At 49.6% G+C, this 14,718-nt stretch overlaps 1 protein-coding gene across 1 annotated transcript in view; it reads right to left on the reverse strand.

The window, feature by feature from the left end:
• The window catches only part of FSTL4 (follistatin like 4), a gene marked incomplete at both ends in the record, with an annotated part of 245,959 nt that overhangs the window by 134,460 nt on the left and 96,781 nt on the right, over nt 1-14,718 (reverse strand). The window lies entirely within an intron of this gene.

A 14,718-nucleotide genomic window follows, 5' to 3' on the forward strand; every position in this document is an offset into this window, starting at 1 on the left:
CTCCCAGTTATGCGCAGGGGTGTTAGGCTTTCTCTGTTGCAACCAGCCACAATCAAAACCTAGAGCATCCACCTCTGTTGGTGGCATGTTCCCATGACAGCAGATGGTTCTACTGAAACTAGGTGACATGAGGAGGATCTAGTCCATATAGAAAAAAAAAAAAAAAAATCTCCAGGAAAATCTGCTGTTCTTCCACTATTATTTCAAAATCAAAAGTATCCCTTTTATCCAGACAATGAATAAGGAGCTACATAGTAATTTACAGCCGCCCTTTCTGCCCCCTGAAACAAACCAGCCATTAGAGGAAATGGGATGCTGTCTTCCAGGGCGCTCGCTGGCAGGCGGAGAACAGCAAGCAAGAGCCTGGTAGAGGGTAAGAACGGAGGGCCCAGAACCTGGCAAGCTTTGAAACGAGCCCGTCTGCCGGCACCGGGGCACGCAGCGGACACCGCCGCAGGAGGAGCGCCAGGAGGAACCAGCACAGATAACGGCGCAGGCATCTCTTCCCCGTACCCCTGCGGCAGCCTCGGGGAAGCACGCTCCACGCAGTCACAGTGCTCAGAGGACCTGGCATCTCCTTCTTTCCCGGCCAGAAAAAGCATTAAAAATTATGGAACCTGAAACTATTTTACTTTTTCTATTTCCATTTTCTAAATAAGTAACTAAAATGTGATGAAAAGACTGTTTCTCTGGGGCTCGCACTTTTCAACAGGATGATATCTCCCTTACAGGCAGATGATCTCCTCATCAAAAAAATCAAAGATATCATCTTCGTTTCCAGAGCAGACAGAGAAACTTCCTCAATGTCGTGAAGAACCAGGAATTAATCCCAAGACAACTGAGGTACTCCGAGCACTGGGCTGAAGGGAAGGAAACACTTGCTATTCCTAGTGCCTGCTCACTCTACAGAACAACTTAAAAAAAACACTTTCACCCCTCCCTCCCTCCATGTTTTGGGAGCAGTTTTTTCACACCCTGGCTCTCGCTCTTCTTTTGCTGTCTTCCCACGATCTAGAGGGTGTTGGTAGCATTAAAAACATCACGAGGGTGACTTTTTTGAAGCCCAGCCTGGCCGCTGGCGAGCGTGGCAGAGAAGCGGCTGAGTTCTCCGGCCCCGTAGAAATAACTGGGGTGCCCACGACCACGGAGCGGACACTGGCTCCAGGACTCGGAGCAGATCTTTGACTCCCGGCAGTGCTTGCTGTGATAGGTAATGAATGCTCATAAACAGAATCCACTAAAAATACAGCAAAACAACTAAATGAAACCACGTAGCTGGAAGAGAGGCCATGTGCAATTACCCACATTAATAACTACAATCTTTCCCAGGGCGTTTCAGCAGTAAGCCCAAGTTTCCGTGCTTCAGAAAGAGCCACAAGTGCTTCCTTTGGCGAGATAATGAATTGGAGAATAAATAATAGATAGTAGGAGACGTGGGTCTACCTTCCCGGTGGAATGAAAGCGATGCCTTCTTCAAGCAGCATGTTCACTCTGGGGCGCGTTCCTGGGGTGATGGGCACGAAGAGCGGCAGCACGTCAGCGCTGTGTGGCCGAGCAGCCCCTCTTGAGAGTTGAGTTGAGTTGTTATGGAGCACAGCGAGTTTTGTACGGATAAAGGTGGAAGCATATTCAACATATAGTCAGATAACGGAGCGAGAGAAAAGACATGCATAAAGCGAGGTCAAATGCAATTTTCCATTTGACTTCAGACGGCAAGAACATCGCAGCACCTAGGCAGCCTTCCTTGAATGCCCTCCCATCACCCCCAGGTCCCACCTGGGCCAAGAGCTTCACCTCCGCGGCGCTCGGCGCCGTGCCCTCGGCACAGGCTGACAAAGCTCTGCGCTCCCGGTGAGCTTTGAGGTCTTACGAATACAAAAAAATTACAGAGCAGCTGGACAAAAGAAGGTGCTAAAACGAGCAGTAAAATGCAGAAGGAAAACCTGAAAGACATTCTCTAAAATCTTAATTAATAGGAAAAGCTTAAGGACTGAGACACCCCATAAATCCAAGCTGTATAGATCTCTGATTAAGGTTTGCCGCATCATATCCTGCAGAAGAATGGAAATGTTATAGTCTGCAAATACACTCAGAAGATGATAACACGGCTTTGCTTTCAAAGATAATGCAGAAAATAATTCAATTTAACAATCAAAGGGGAGGTGGGGACCCGTGCTGGGGGTGCCGCGGGGGACAGAGGCGCTTGGCTCGGGCACTGATCTCTCAGAAAAGAGATAAAATAAAATAATGAAAGAGGACCCAGTCCTTCTACAATTTAAAAAAAGAGAAGAAAACATCCATATTTCCTCAGCTATGGCTGCTGACATGCCAAATGTCCTCTACAAGGTGTGCCCATTAGATCCAGACTAAAATTATACAGAGCTGAGAGGGAATAAGCAGCGAAACATCCATAGGTCAGGAGCTGATGGGCCTGAACTTGGCCTCCACCCACCCATCCATCCATCCATCCATCCATCCATCCATCCATCCATCCATCCATCCTTCAAACTACTCCTGCCCCAACATCCACCATTCGTTGCTGTCCACAGGGCCGGAAAACCAAACTTAACCCACCCAAGGAGCCGTACAGCAGCAGCTACAGCAGAAACGGGACCTGGGGACAGCACGTCCCAAATGCTGTCCTTTCCTGGGGACTTTCAAGAGGAGCAGAGCCCCTCCGTCCCTCTCCCTCCAAGCCCTGGCACGGAAGTGAGGTGGCTCCTCCTGTGCAATGGCACAGAGAAGAAGCTTTTCCCAGAGCTGACTGAGCTGATTTCCAGGTATTTTCACACATAATGGCTCCCTCTTGTGTCGATTCTCCAGTGTCTCTCACCAAGTTCAGCTTCAGCCTTGGCTTCTGGTGGACAACTGTGACAAGTTCTCCAATTGCACGAAACCTGTCGCCCGGGTTTCTGTGCCTCTGCTGTGAAATTTGGTTTTAATTAGTCAGAGAGTTCAAAACATGTACGACAGAACAAGTAATTAGCAGAGAGCACACTATATCGCTGTCCAGTTTTTGCAAACCAGCCTTAAATGGTCCATAACATTAGGAAGACATTGAGGCCCGCCCTACACTGAGAAGTTCCACCCCAAGGTCACACCACTGAGTCCCACCCAAGCGCTCAGGGCAGAGCCGGAGTTATTAAGAGCCTATTGCTCCCAAGCTGTTGCTTGCGCTGGTACCTCCCCGGGCAAACCAGCGAGAGGAGAAGCCCACAAGGATATGCTTCTTGGTTTCCATGTCGGCGTGTGCATTACCCCGTGTCCGCAAGGAGCCAGCTACTGCTTAGTTTTTCACTTAATCCAGAGATATCATCGACGGCTTCATCTGTTTGTGGCACCAGAAGGCAAGGGAGGGTCGGGCAGGGCTAACGCCGAGCCTCTCCCACCCATTATCTATTCATAGGGTTGGAAGGAGAAAGTCACGTGGATGGAAAAGAAAAGAGAACTACTCTGGTTTTGATTAGAAAGATGCTATTTTCAAAACGGCTACAAAACCAAAGAGCAAGAGCAGACCTTTCTTGATCAAAGAAATGAAAGAAATGCTCCCGTGGCCGTTACTTCTGTATTTCAGATCTCATTTTATTCACAAGACCCCGCGCTTTCTCCAGGGATTACCTGGGCAGGCTTCAGGCTCGCAACAATTCAGATAATCTGGAGATGTCTTCCTCAAAAATAAATCCAACCTCATTTTTTTTCCAGAGCTTCAAATCCACCGAAAGCAGCCGCAGGTGCATCAGCTCCACATCAAGCACCCGAAGAGCCGCCGGCTCCCCCCGCCGTGGGCAAAGCTGAGTGACAAACGCACTGTATGCCTCTGTTTTTACCCAACTTTAGCACTCGCTTTCAACGAACTGAGGCGCCCAAATCTCTCCAATAAAACCAGCTTTGCGCAAAATGGGTGGTATTTACTTGGGGGGGGTATTTTCCGTTTTCCTGAATGCTAATTTTTGTTTGTTTAAAAAAGTACTACAGCTCTAAGGCAGAGCACAGCTAGAGACAAGGAGTCATTCAGAGCATACTCTGAATTTGCAATCAAGTATTTTAATTAACCCATGGATAATAATTCTCTTCAAAGCTTTTTTAAAATAAAATGACAGCTTTTTATGAGCGAGGTTACTATTTAAAAAATGAGAGTATTATCAGACTTCTGACATATGCATGAATTTCACTGAATAAAAACAGGTCCAAAATTAAAAAAAAATTTGTAGCCAAAGTCACGAACCATTTTACAAGGTCAAATAACTTCAAGCGCCCTGAAATGAAAACCCTTCTGAAACTTTACTTTGTTTTGCAACCAAAGGCACCGCACTGAAAGCATCTCTATTCACACTATCAGTACAACCAGGCAAAGTTCCACAAGTCAAGACAACATTCTTTTTTCCTCTTAAAAAATACTAAAAAACCATCCCCGAGTCACCTCACCGTTCAGATTCGCATAACAACCCACAGCAATCCAACCTCCCCCGCGTTAAAAAGTACCAACAAAAAAATAACCAAAAAAACCCCACAAAACCAAAAAAGGTGTTAACAGTCGGGATGTTATTGATTTGGTATTGGTGATTAAAAAAAAAAAAGAAGCAAACGATGCAGACCGTGGTGCTCAGAGAAGCCCAGGCTGGCGTGCGCCGTAGGTATGCTCCGAGGGCAGCGGGGCACACCGGCACCGCGCGTGGAGAGATGGAGCCGGTACTTCCCGACCCCGTCAATTCGTAATCGATACAGACGGCAGCGCGCCAAGCCGGTTCTCTAATTCCTTCGTTCTGGGTTCTTGTACTTCAAAGACAAATGACAAAACTCTGAAGTAAAAAACAGCCTGCGTGTACTGCCCCCAAATATAAACGCGTTGAACTTAAGACGTCGGCCGTATTGATCCCGCAAACAACTCCCCCTCCGACGTTAACGGGAGCTCTGCGCGTCCGCCTCGCCGGGACCAGAGCACCGCCGCTGCCCTTTTCTTTTGGGTCGGCCCTTATTCAATTAGACCTAAGAGCCAGGGAACGACCTTTTTCCTTCTGTAATATGCTGAAAACAGAACATTTGCTCTGACACCGATTCTGAACGTTTCCCCAAGCAGAGCGGCGGGTGGGGATTACGTGCTAATTGCAGTCGCTCTCCTTGACGCGCCACGAGACAAATCTTTGTTACTAAAAGGTTTATTTTTGTCGGCAGTCTTGAGAGGGCTCATTATAAGTGATCACCAGATGTCACCAATTCTTCATAAAATACAACAGAAAGAACATTTTTCCCAGCAAAAACACAACCCACAGCCGTCAAAGTGTAACAAGAGCCATAAATACACCGTTCCGGAGTATTTTTAGCCGCAGCATCGCTTCCCTTTTTCTATCATATATCTACAACAACATCTGTTGAAACACGAATGATGCCTTCTAATAATGTCAGCGCTAATGACAAGCTCTCGTTAACAGATACCGTACTTCACCCCAGCCTCCAAGATGACGATGAACAGACCTAGAGCAGAAGACACAGCTGGGTTTCAGCTCAAGCCCCCAGCAGCCAGGACGAGCCCCCCGTCCACGGACGCGACACTGGGACGCAGGGGAGCAGGAGGACGGCTGGGACCGGGCAACGCACCCTCAGCTCTCTCTGAAGAAAACATCTAAGCGTAGGGTCAAAAAAAACGGTGGAAACCAAGTTTGTCACAGGGAGCTCGTTTTACCGGGGGAATTCCCCGAGGCAAAGGTATGCCACGCTGGTGCAAATTAAAGACTACCTGCTCTGCAAACTCTCCTATGCGCTCAACTGCAGCCCCGGGGAAAGCCCTGCGTCCCTGGTACAAGGGGGGGGGGGGGGAAGTTGAAGACTGGGGGGTGGTTCTATTGCTCACTTTCCCTTGGAAATCCAGCCGAGACTTCCCCAGGAAAAAGACAGGCTTCAGCTGCCATCTCGCTTTCCCCGTTTGCAGACCTCAAATCAAATTCGGTCTCTTTGTTTTCATTCCCAGTGCAGAGAAGCAGCCGAGTGACCGCCATCCAACGCGCATTAAGGACACGTATCACTCACCCCCGCCGCGCGGTGACACCGTGGGTACGCACTCCAGCGCCCGCAGCGCTTCATCTATTTTTACCTCTGGGTTGCTTCGAATTAAAAATATTCCGTGCACAAACTGCGCGTTGCTACTTGCAGATCTGTCAGTTGTATTTATTTCACAAGCAGTTTAGGACGTGACGTGAACGGAGTTGCTGGTAAGATTTTACTATGAGCTATCAAAGTGTTAAAAGCGGGCACCATCCATAACCATTCCCTTTCATCCTCACCCCCACCAACTCACGCTCCCACGGCCAACGGCGAGCGCAGCCACGGCTTCGACATCCCGCCGGCTCTCTGCAGAGTCAGTCCTGGGGCACCGAGAGAAACCCAAATTCCTCGGGAGACACGTTCGACTCATTGTGTTCAATGGGCAGACGCAGAAGAGAACCTCTGCTCCTGCTCTTCCACCCAGACCCCAAACCCTGCCCTCCCTCCAGGTGACAACCGCCCTCCTGGGCTTACTGACACTTGGCCATCAGAAGGGTAAGAGATACGGCAGCTCAAGCAGAGAAAGCATTAAAGTGTCCACAAGAACTTGGGAATAGCTACTAGGACCCATCGGTGTATTTGAAAGCCAACAGCTCCCCAGATCACCCATCTCCTTCCACTAAGCTCCCTCTGGGATGACTCACTCCTGTCAAATAATTCCATTTTAACAGAGGCTGAATTGGGATAAGCCTACATAATCAATTGGCAAAGCTTCATTGTTATATTGAGGCTTACAGAGATATTAGGAATTACCACCACTCTGTCTGAGCTCACCATGCATACGGTATTGATTTCTAGAGCAAAAAACTGCTGCGTCAGCTGCTTTTTTCAGGCTGTAGGCAACTCCGCTCTGGGGAGACCCCCCCGCAGCGCTGCCTCCAGCTCGGGGGGTCCCCACAGCAGAAGGCCCCGGAGCTGTCGGAGCGGGGCCAGAGGAGGCCCCGGAGTTGCTGGGAGGGCTGGAGCCCCTCTGCTGGGAGGACGGGCTGGGAGAGGTGGGGGGGTCAGCCTGGAGAAGAGAAGGCTCCGGGGAGACCTCAGAGCCCCTTCCAGTGCCTAAAGGGGCTCCAGGAGAGCTGGGGGGGGACTCTGGGTCAGGGAGGGGAGCAATGGGACGAGGGGGGACGGTTTGACACTGACAGAGGGGAGACTGAGATGAGATCTGAGGAAGAACTTCTCGGCTGTGGGGGCGGTGAGCCCCTGGCGCAGGGTGCCCCGAGCGGCTGTGGCTGCCCCATCCCTGGAGGGGTTCAAGGCCGGGTTGGACGGGGCTGGAAGCGACCTGGGCTGGGGAGGGGTGGCCCTGCCCAGGGCAGGGGGTGGCACTGGATGAGCTTTAAGTTCCCTTCCAACGCAGATCATTCTAGAATTCTATGAACTTGGGGCGCAGCACACGGGGGCTCCTCCATGAGCACCTGACCTGCTCCATGTGCATCCTCAGCATCAGCCCGCAGCCCTGGTGGCAGCTTGTTTTGCTAGAGCTCCGCTGCAAACCTCAGTGGCTTTAGTCCTACTCCAAACATAAGGAAAATGCTCAGCAAATTGTGTTAGATCAGACTACGACCCCCGGCTAATACTTTATGGCAGCAACAGGTCCTCAGAAGAATGAGGAAAAACTGCTTTCAGCTGTGGGATATGAGCAATTAAACCGGAATCCATTAAAGTGACAAAGCATTAGATAGAGTGCACGACCTTGTAAAGTTACTTTGTGTTAAGAATATATTTGGCTATTTCTACATGTGAAGAAGAGAAAGATTTATCTATTTAATATTAAGGCATTTCTGCAGACAGCATTTAAAAGCAGCTATTTAAAAATGTAAATTTGACTACAAGATATGAGCACACGTTTTACACAAATACACATATTTGCATTTCATTCTCTAAGTTATATTTACATTCACTTTTTCATGTATTTATTGCCGTGCTATTGTTGAAAGCCTTGACAATTAGGGCCTAATCCAGCCATAATAAAAAACAAAAGCAAAAAATTAAATCCCGACTTCAGAGAGAAGTTGTACAAGGCCCCAAAAGCCCCAGCCCAATGAAAAGCCTACGTCGTCACAGTACGTAAAAATATATCTATTCATATTGCCTCGCTGCCCTCTTACTCTATGGTGCCTCTAAAATACACGCTTATAAGCAGCACCTGAGATTCCTACAAGGGTTATATTTATATAAAATTTTGGGTGCAATCAGTTTGTGTGTGCCATAGATGATGTGCATAGAAAAAAACCCAAACAACCGACCTCCTCCTTACAAAGTATTAAAGCATCATCTCCTGTAACACCCTACTCCTGCCCCACGTGTCTCCTCACCCAGCAGCAACCGGCCATGGGAAAATCCCCATCTTCTGCTCCCGTGGTACGGATCTGGCCAACACCCCCCGGCTTATCCAGCCAAGACGCTTCCCTGAAGGAGACGGGATCTCCCGTAACGCTGAGATTAAAAAGAGAAACGTGGCGAGGAGCAACGCAGCAGCAGTCTCCCCTTCAGCTGGTGGAAGCCCTGAGTCTAAACAGAACCTCTGCGCCATCGCCCACACCAGATTCACCCTTCCTGCAGCTCCTGTGAGCGAGGAGGAATCAGGTACCTGCCCCCTTCCTCCCCGAGCACGCGCCGTTTGCAAGACACGGCAGGATTTTGATGTCGGGGCTCGACAGCCAGCACCGGCGATTCCCCACCACGCTGCAGACGAGCTCCGGGTTGTCCTCCCCACGCCTTCCCCACGGCTCCGCGCAGCCCTGCTCGGCCGCCCGCCCGCCAGAGCAGCTCAGCATCTTCTGCTGCATACTGAGCGCCGACGAGTTTTGCCGCGGTGAGCCTGGCAAGGAGCTTTGCTTCCAGCTGAGAAGTCTTCAACTCTTCCTCGTATCACGGATCGGCTTTCCCGTTGCTCGAGAGCCAGCACAGCTCTATTGTTAAGCTTCCCCAGAAAAAAAAAAAAAACAAAACCCAAACCCCAACGCAGCATCTTGAGTTAATAATAAAAAGAGAAGCATCCTGCTGGCTCCACGCTCTCCTCGCTAGCCACAAGTTCCATCAGGCAGTCCCTGCTTCTCCGCTTCATCCTCGGCGCAGTTTCTCGTGGCTTTGGGTTACAAACTCACCTGAACTCACTGCCGCTTCACACGCGCAGAGCTACACAGGCAAATAGACAGAGCGAGGTCCTCACCATGCCCTTCTCCATCCCCGTGTGCCCTGACCACAAGCAAAATGGGTTTCCTCTTCCACTAATGAGAAAGAACTTGAGGCCATGCTAATTACACCGGGGTGGGGCTATTTCTTCTTGCACGCCAGCTTCATCAGCAAAACCCTGGGATAAAGTGGAAACGACGCTCCACATCAGCTGCTTCTCCGCCTTCTCTTCTCCAAGCAATCTGGGACGCTTCTCCCGGTAGATGAAGCCATTTCTATAAATTGCTTCTGAAAATCATTCAGGAGGTACATCCAGGGGATAATCCTGGGGGGCTCTGCCCACACCACACGTGGGTTTGGAGCAACTGGAAGTTATCCCTTTGAGTAAAGCAGCTGCATACAACGTATTTTACTATATGGCATTACTTCGCACACATTCTCTGTATTGCCCCAACCCCCTACCTGCAAATTTTGCACAGAGCCGGTGCAAGTTTGCACTTTTTAAGGCTGTCCCCGACAGATGGCAGAAACTTGGGAAAACTGCCAGTATTTTCTTTCCAAAAGCGGGCTGCTAAAGCTTCAGAGGATAGCTATTAGCATCTTCGTCCGCAACTGTCGCATAAAGAAATTCCACAAAAGGTACGGAGAGGTGGTTATTCGAGCGTTGGAGCTTTCTAACTCGCGCAGGAAAAAGCGCTTGCTTTCGAAGACGATAAGCAGGACGCGTTTTGAGCAGCAACATTTACAGGGTTAGTTTGCAACGCTCATCTTTTAGGCGTTTTTTCATTGGCATAAATAACAGGAGACTGTGCCTCCTTCTCCTCCCCCTCCCTCCCCCCCAAACCACAAGGAAAATACAATTTCTGCCCCGAGAACAGCGATAATGCCAAGGATGCCTCGAAGCCCCCGCTGGGCTGGGGACGCCGGAGCTCCTCCGCCGAAGCGCAGGATATCGGGAAACAACCAGCAGCAAGAGAGACCAAAAACCTGTGGGAAAGAGGCCAGGTTTTTTTTGTCCAGTTTTGGGCTTCCCAGTTCAAGAGGGACAGGGAACTGCTGGAGCGAGTCCAGCGAAGGGCAACTAAGATGATGAAGGGATTGGAGCATCTCCTGTATGAGGAAAGGCTGAGAGAGCTGGGACTCCTTAGCCTGGAGAAGAGAAGGCTGAGGGGAGACCTTATTATGGCGTACAAGTACCTAAAGGGTGGGCTGAAGGAGGATGGAGCCAGGCTCTTGTCAATGGTTCCCAGTGACAGGACGAGGGGCAATGGGCACAAGTTAGAACACAGGAAGTTCCGTTCAAATACACGGAAACACTTCTTTACGGTTCAGGTGACAGAGCACGGGCACAGGCTGCCCAGGGAGGGGGGGAGTCCCCTTCCCTGGAGATTTTCAAGCCCCGCCTGGATGCAGTCCTGAGGGATGTGCTCCGGGCAATGCTGCCTTGGCAGGGGAGTGGGGCTGGGTGACCTCTAGAGGTCCCTTCCGACTCTGATAATTCTGTGACTCTGTGAGGCCGACGAGGTAGCGGGAGAAGGACGGGTTTTGCATCGCGAGCAGCAGGCGCAGCGTCCCACCTGCCCGCCAAGCTGCTGCGGACCCGCCACCTGTCTGCTTATAGAGAGCCGCTTCCAGTTTATAACCGACAGCTTGAAAACTGGGATATAATATCAAACTCTAAATCAGCGCTTCACGCTGACATACCATATGCCGTCATGTACTTCGGTAGCCATCAAAAGTGTTAACAGCGATTATTTAAAAACTATTACAGTTTATTCATGCAGAGGATCCCTTCTTGCATCGACTCAAATCCTCCGAGCTGAGATTTTTTTTTTTTCTATAAACTGCATTTTCCCCCAAATTTTCAATTTTGTTTTACACTCTTTACCTGTTTTACTTTTTATTTGGTTTAAAAACAACAGACTTGATAACTGAAGTATTAATCTACAGTGGTGTTTTGAGGGGAAATTACTTCACGGAACTAAAATTAAAAGGTATGAGTTACTCTCCTTCATAAACTTTCTCATTTTTTATGGCTTAAAAAGGATTTAATCCTTTATTGAAATTCTGAACATCAGTACCTCACCTGAATACTGTCTCCCAGCAGTAAATTCTCCTAAACGTTCCCTGCTTCGTTAAGGATTAAACCCCTTGTCTAACAGCGGCAGCTAACTACAGCATGCATAACACAACCCCGTTTCAGTTATTGCTGACCACTTTTGGGCTACTTTAATACTTCCTATGCTAATGCACAGAATTCAAAGAGTTTGGCATTTTCACTACAAAAAGCATTAAAATGGTGGAAGCTGACAGGCTGAGAGAGTTGGGGGGGTTCAGCCTGGAGAAGAGAAGGCTCCGGGGAGACCTCAGAGCCCCTTCCAGTGCCTAAAGGGGCTCCAGGAGAGCTGGGGGGGGACTTTTGACAAGGGCATGGAGTGATAGGATGGGGGGAATGGCTTCAAACTGGAAGGGGGTGGATTTAGATGAGATATTGGGAAGAAATTCTCGGCCGTGCGGGCGGTGAGCCCCTGGCGCAGGGTGCCCCGAGGAGCTGTGGCTGCCCCATCCCTGGAGGTGTTCAAGGCCGGGTTGGACGGGGCTGGGAGCGACCTGGGCTGGGGGGAGGTGGCCCTGCCCAGGGCAGGGGGTGGCACTGGATGGGCTTCAAGGTCCCTTCCAACCCAAATCATTCTATGGTTCTGTGATTCTATAAGCCCATGTGGGATGACAGACTGAAGAGCTCCACGAAAAAAAGGCAATGCAATCTCCAGGAGTGCATGGAAACAGGAGACGTATGGAGGTGACTGAGGACCTGTGAAGCAGGATGGGGAACATCTTCTAGATTGTCCCAGGACACGCAGCAGAGAGATGCAGGAAGAAATAAGAGAGATGAAGGTCTTGGACACATTAATGGAGAAAACATGACTTTCTCAGAGTGAATTTTGTCACACGACTGTTCAACAGTCTGCGAAACACAAAGACAAGTGGTAGCAGCAGTGGGCTCCAGCAACGGGCAGGATTCCGTGGGGTAAAGCACTGCCAGAAGAGGGATGAGGATGAACCTGCCGTGGAAGACAGGAACGTTGGCCATCGGGCACCCCTACGGTCTGGGAAATAGCCCAGACCACACTCAGTCCAGCTCATCCCTGTGCCCTGTAGGGCAACAACAATGTAGGTGAAAAGTGAGTTTTAGGGGGAAGCTGAAGCTTTTTTGTTATTTTTGCAGATTTCAACACACGCTGCTGAACTTCGCAATATATAAAACCATAAAACGTATTGAAGAGAGTTCAGCTGAAGGACTGTATCTAAATTAATTTTTTATATTCAGAAGATATCCCGACAAGCTTCAGAATCCCAGCCTTCCCTACCTGCGAGCTCTCCATAGACTTTTTATCCTCCCCTGCATGGTAATATGAACAACCAGAGGGCAGCAGCTGAAGTGCTCTGCGCTGTGGGAACCTGCGGGTACATCCAAAACTGCTCCGTGCTCGCCACCGGTCGGGGGTGCCACTTTCTGCCACCTTCTCTCCGGGCTTGCCCCAGGCTGGACATCTCTGCCCGGCACCACAGCATCGCCCGCCGGAGGCTGGGACACGGGCTGTTTGTGAGCAGGGTGGCACGGCGCTGCTGGCACCTCGGGGGTTAGCGATGGTTTGCCGGGAGACCTTAGGCTCACAAATCACCCCAGCAACATCCCAGGCTCCAAAACCAACCCCCATTTCACATGGGCCGATTTCTCCCGGATCGGCCATTCGAACTCCTCCTCTGGGTGGCTCAACGCCTTTTACAACCAAGAATAACGGTGCTGTTCTCTCTGAAGTGTGGTTTTCTAAGAGCACAAGGAGCAGATCTTCCAATGCTACTCAAGCTGCTTCTCCAGCCTCTGGCCGGTTTTCCGCCCAAGCACAGCATCTTCTCAGCGATTCCTTGGTTCAGCAGAAGCAAGGAGACTCCGTCCTGTCTCCTGGTGGCTATTTAGAGCACTGGACCACCACACCTGGGAACAGCATCCACCAGAGAACCAGCTGCAATGCAGGAGTTCCTGGGTGCCCTCGGCCCTTCCATCAGGGAGCAAAGGGGATAAAGACCTGCGCAGAAGGGCCTTTTTTAGTCTGCTGATAGGCTTTGACCCGGCAGCACACAAAGGCTCCCACCCCTCAGCTCTGGAAAACTCTTTTTTTTTTCCCAAGTTGATGTGTATAATAAGTAGATTTACAAAGAAAAAAAAAAATATAGTGCATAAACCCACACAAAGAGTCGAAAATAAAACCATTGGAGAGTATTTCAGAGATGAGAAGGGAGAGCCTGTTCTCCGGGGTTCTCTCCAGTGGTACAGGCAGAGCTGGGAGGCTGCAATCAGCGCCGACACAGGCTCTCCCTTGGATGGAGAACGCAGAAATAAAGAAAAAAGTAATTAGATAAATCAAGTAGGGAACTATTTAGCCGCTAATTAAAATATCCAATTAATCATGACTTCTTCAAAACAGCCTGCTAAAAATGGGCCAATAACGCCCAGGCAGAAAATAAACAGCCTGTTTGGGTTTTATTTCGTGCCTCCCGGCGCGTGCCCGACGCCCCCCGCCTGCCAGGCGCTCCGCCTCCCAGCCAGACCCACGCCGGACCCCTGGACTGGATCCCCCATCCCTTGGACCGAAACCTCAGACCCCCTTCGGAGCGGAACTGCTGAGAAGATGCTTTAGGGTACGAACGATACGCGGAAGAGTGTAAAGCAGCCTAGAAAAAAAAAAGGGCACGTCAATTCTCCTCCCTGTTTTACGCTAACAAAAATCCATTTTTCCATTTATCTGCACCTTTTGCTGTATCGATCAGCGGCGCGAAGCAGCGGCTGTGGCAAAGGGACTTTTTATAGAGTCGGTGTGAGCAGGGAGCTGCGAGGCAAGTGTCACTGGCTTGACAAAAACCCGCTCGGGTCATCCGTCATCCTCATGGCTCCTCACCGTTATTAAAATCCGGGGAGAATTCATGGCCCTAAGACACAGTGGGGTGGGGGGGGAGGGGGGGAAGCTTCCAGTTGCTACCTGTTACAGGTGCTAAATTCCTACAAACAGCCTTTACCACCAATACGTGATTTTCATTTTCCTGCTTTCCTCATCAAAGGTAACACTACACTGCCAGTGGAAATATAACGGCAATAAACCGATAGTTAATATTTTACTTATTCTGTGCTTTTTGTTATGAAACATTCAGGCGTTTGTTTGGGTTTTTTTTTTCCTACTGTAACAAGTACCAAGCCAAATGCAATAATGAAAGAAAAATTAAGACCAACATCTTCCAAAGTGCTCAGGCGTCTCCTCACACCACATTATTTACCATTGGTCTCAGAGCAGACGAGAGATGTTCATCCCAGGCCGTTTGTTGTTTTGTTTTCTTTCTAACCTTCCTAAAACAGACGAATTCAAGTGCTAACATGTACCCTAGAAACACACGTGCATAACTTCATGCAGCATATAAAGACAGGACTTATCATAGAAACTGATTCCTGGCTAAATCTCCTGTTTACCTCAGTATTTGAAATGCCTCAGT

Source organism: Vanellus vanellus, assembly GCF_965231255.1.
Source record: "Vanellus vanellus genome assembly, chromosome: 13".
NCBI lineage: Eukaryota > Metazoa > Chordata > Aves > Charadriiformes > Charadriidae > Vanellus > Vanellus vanellus.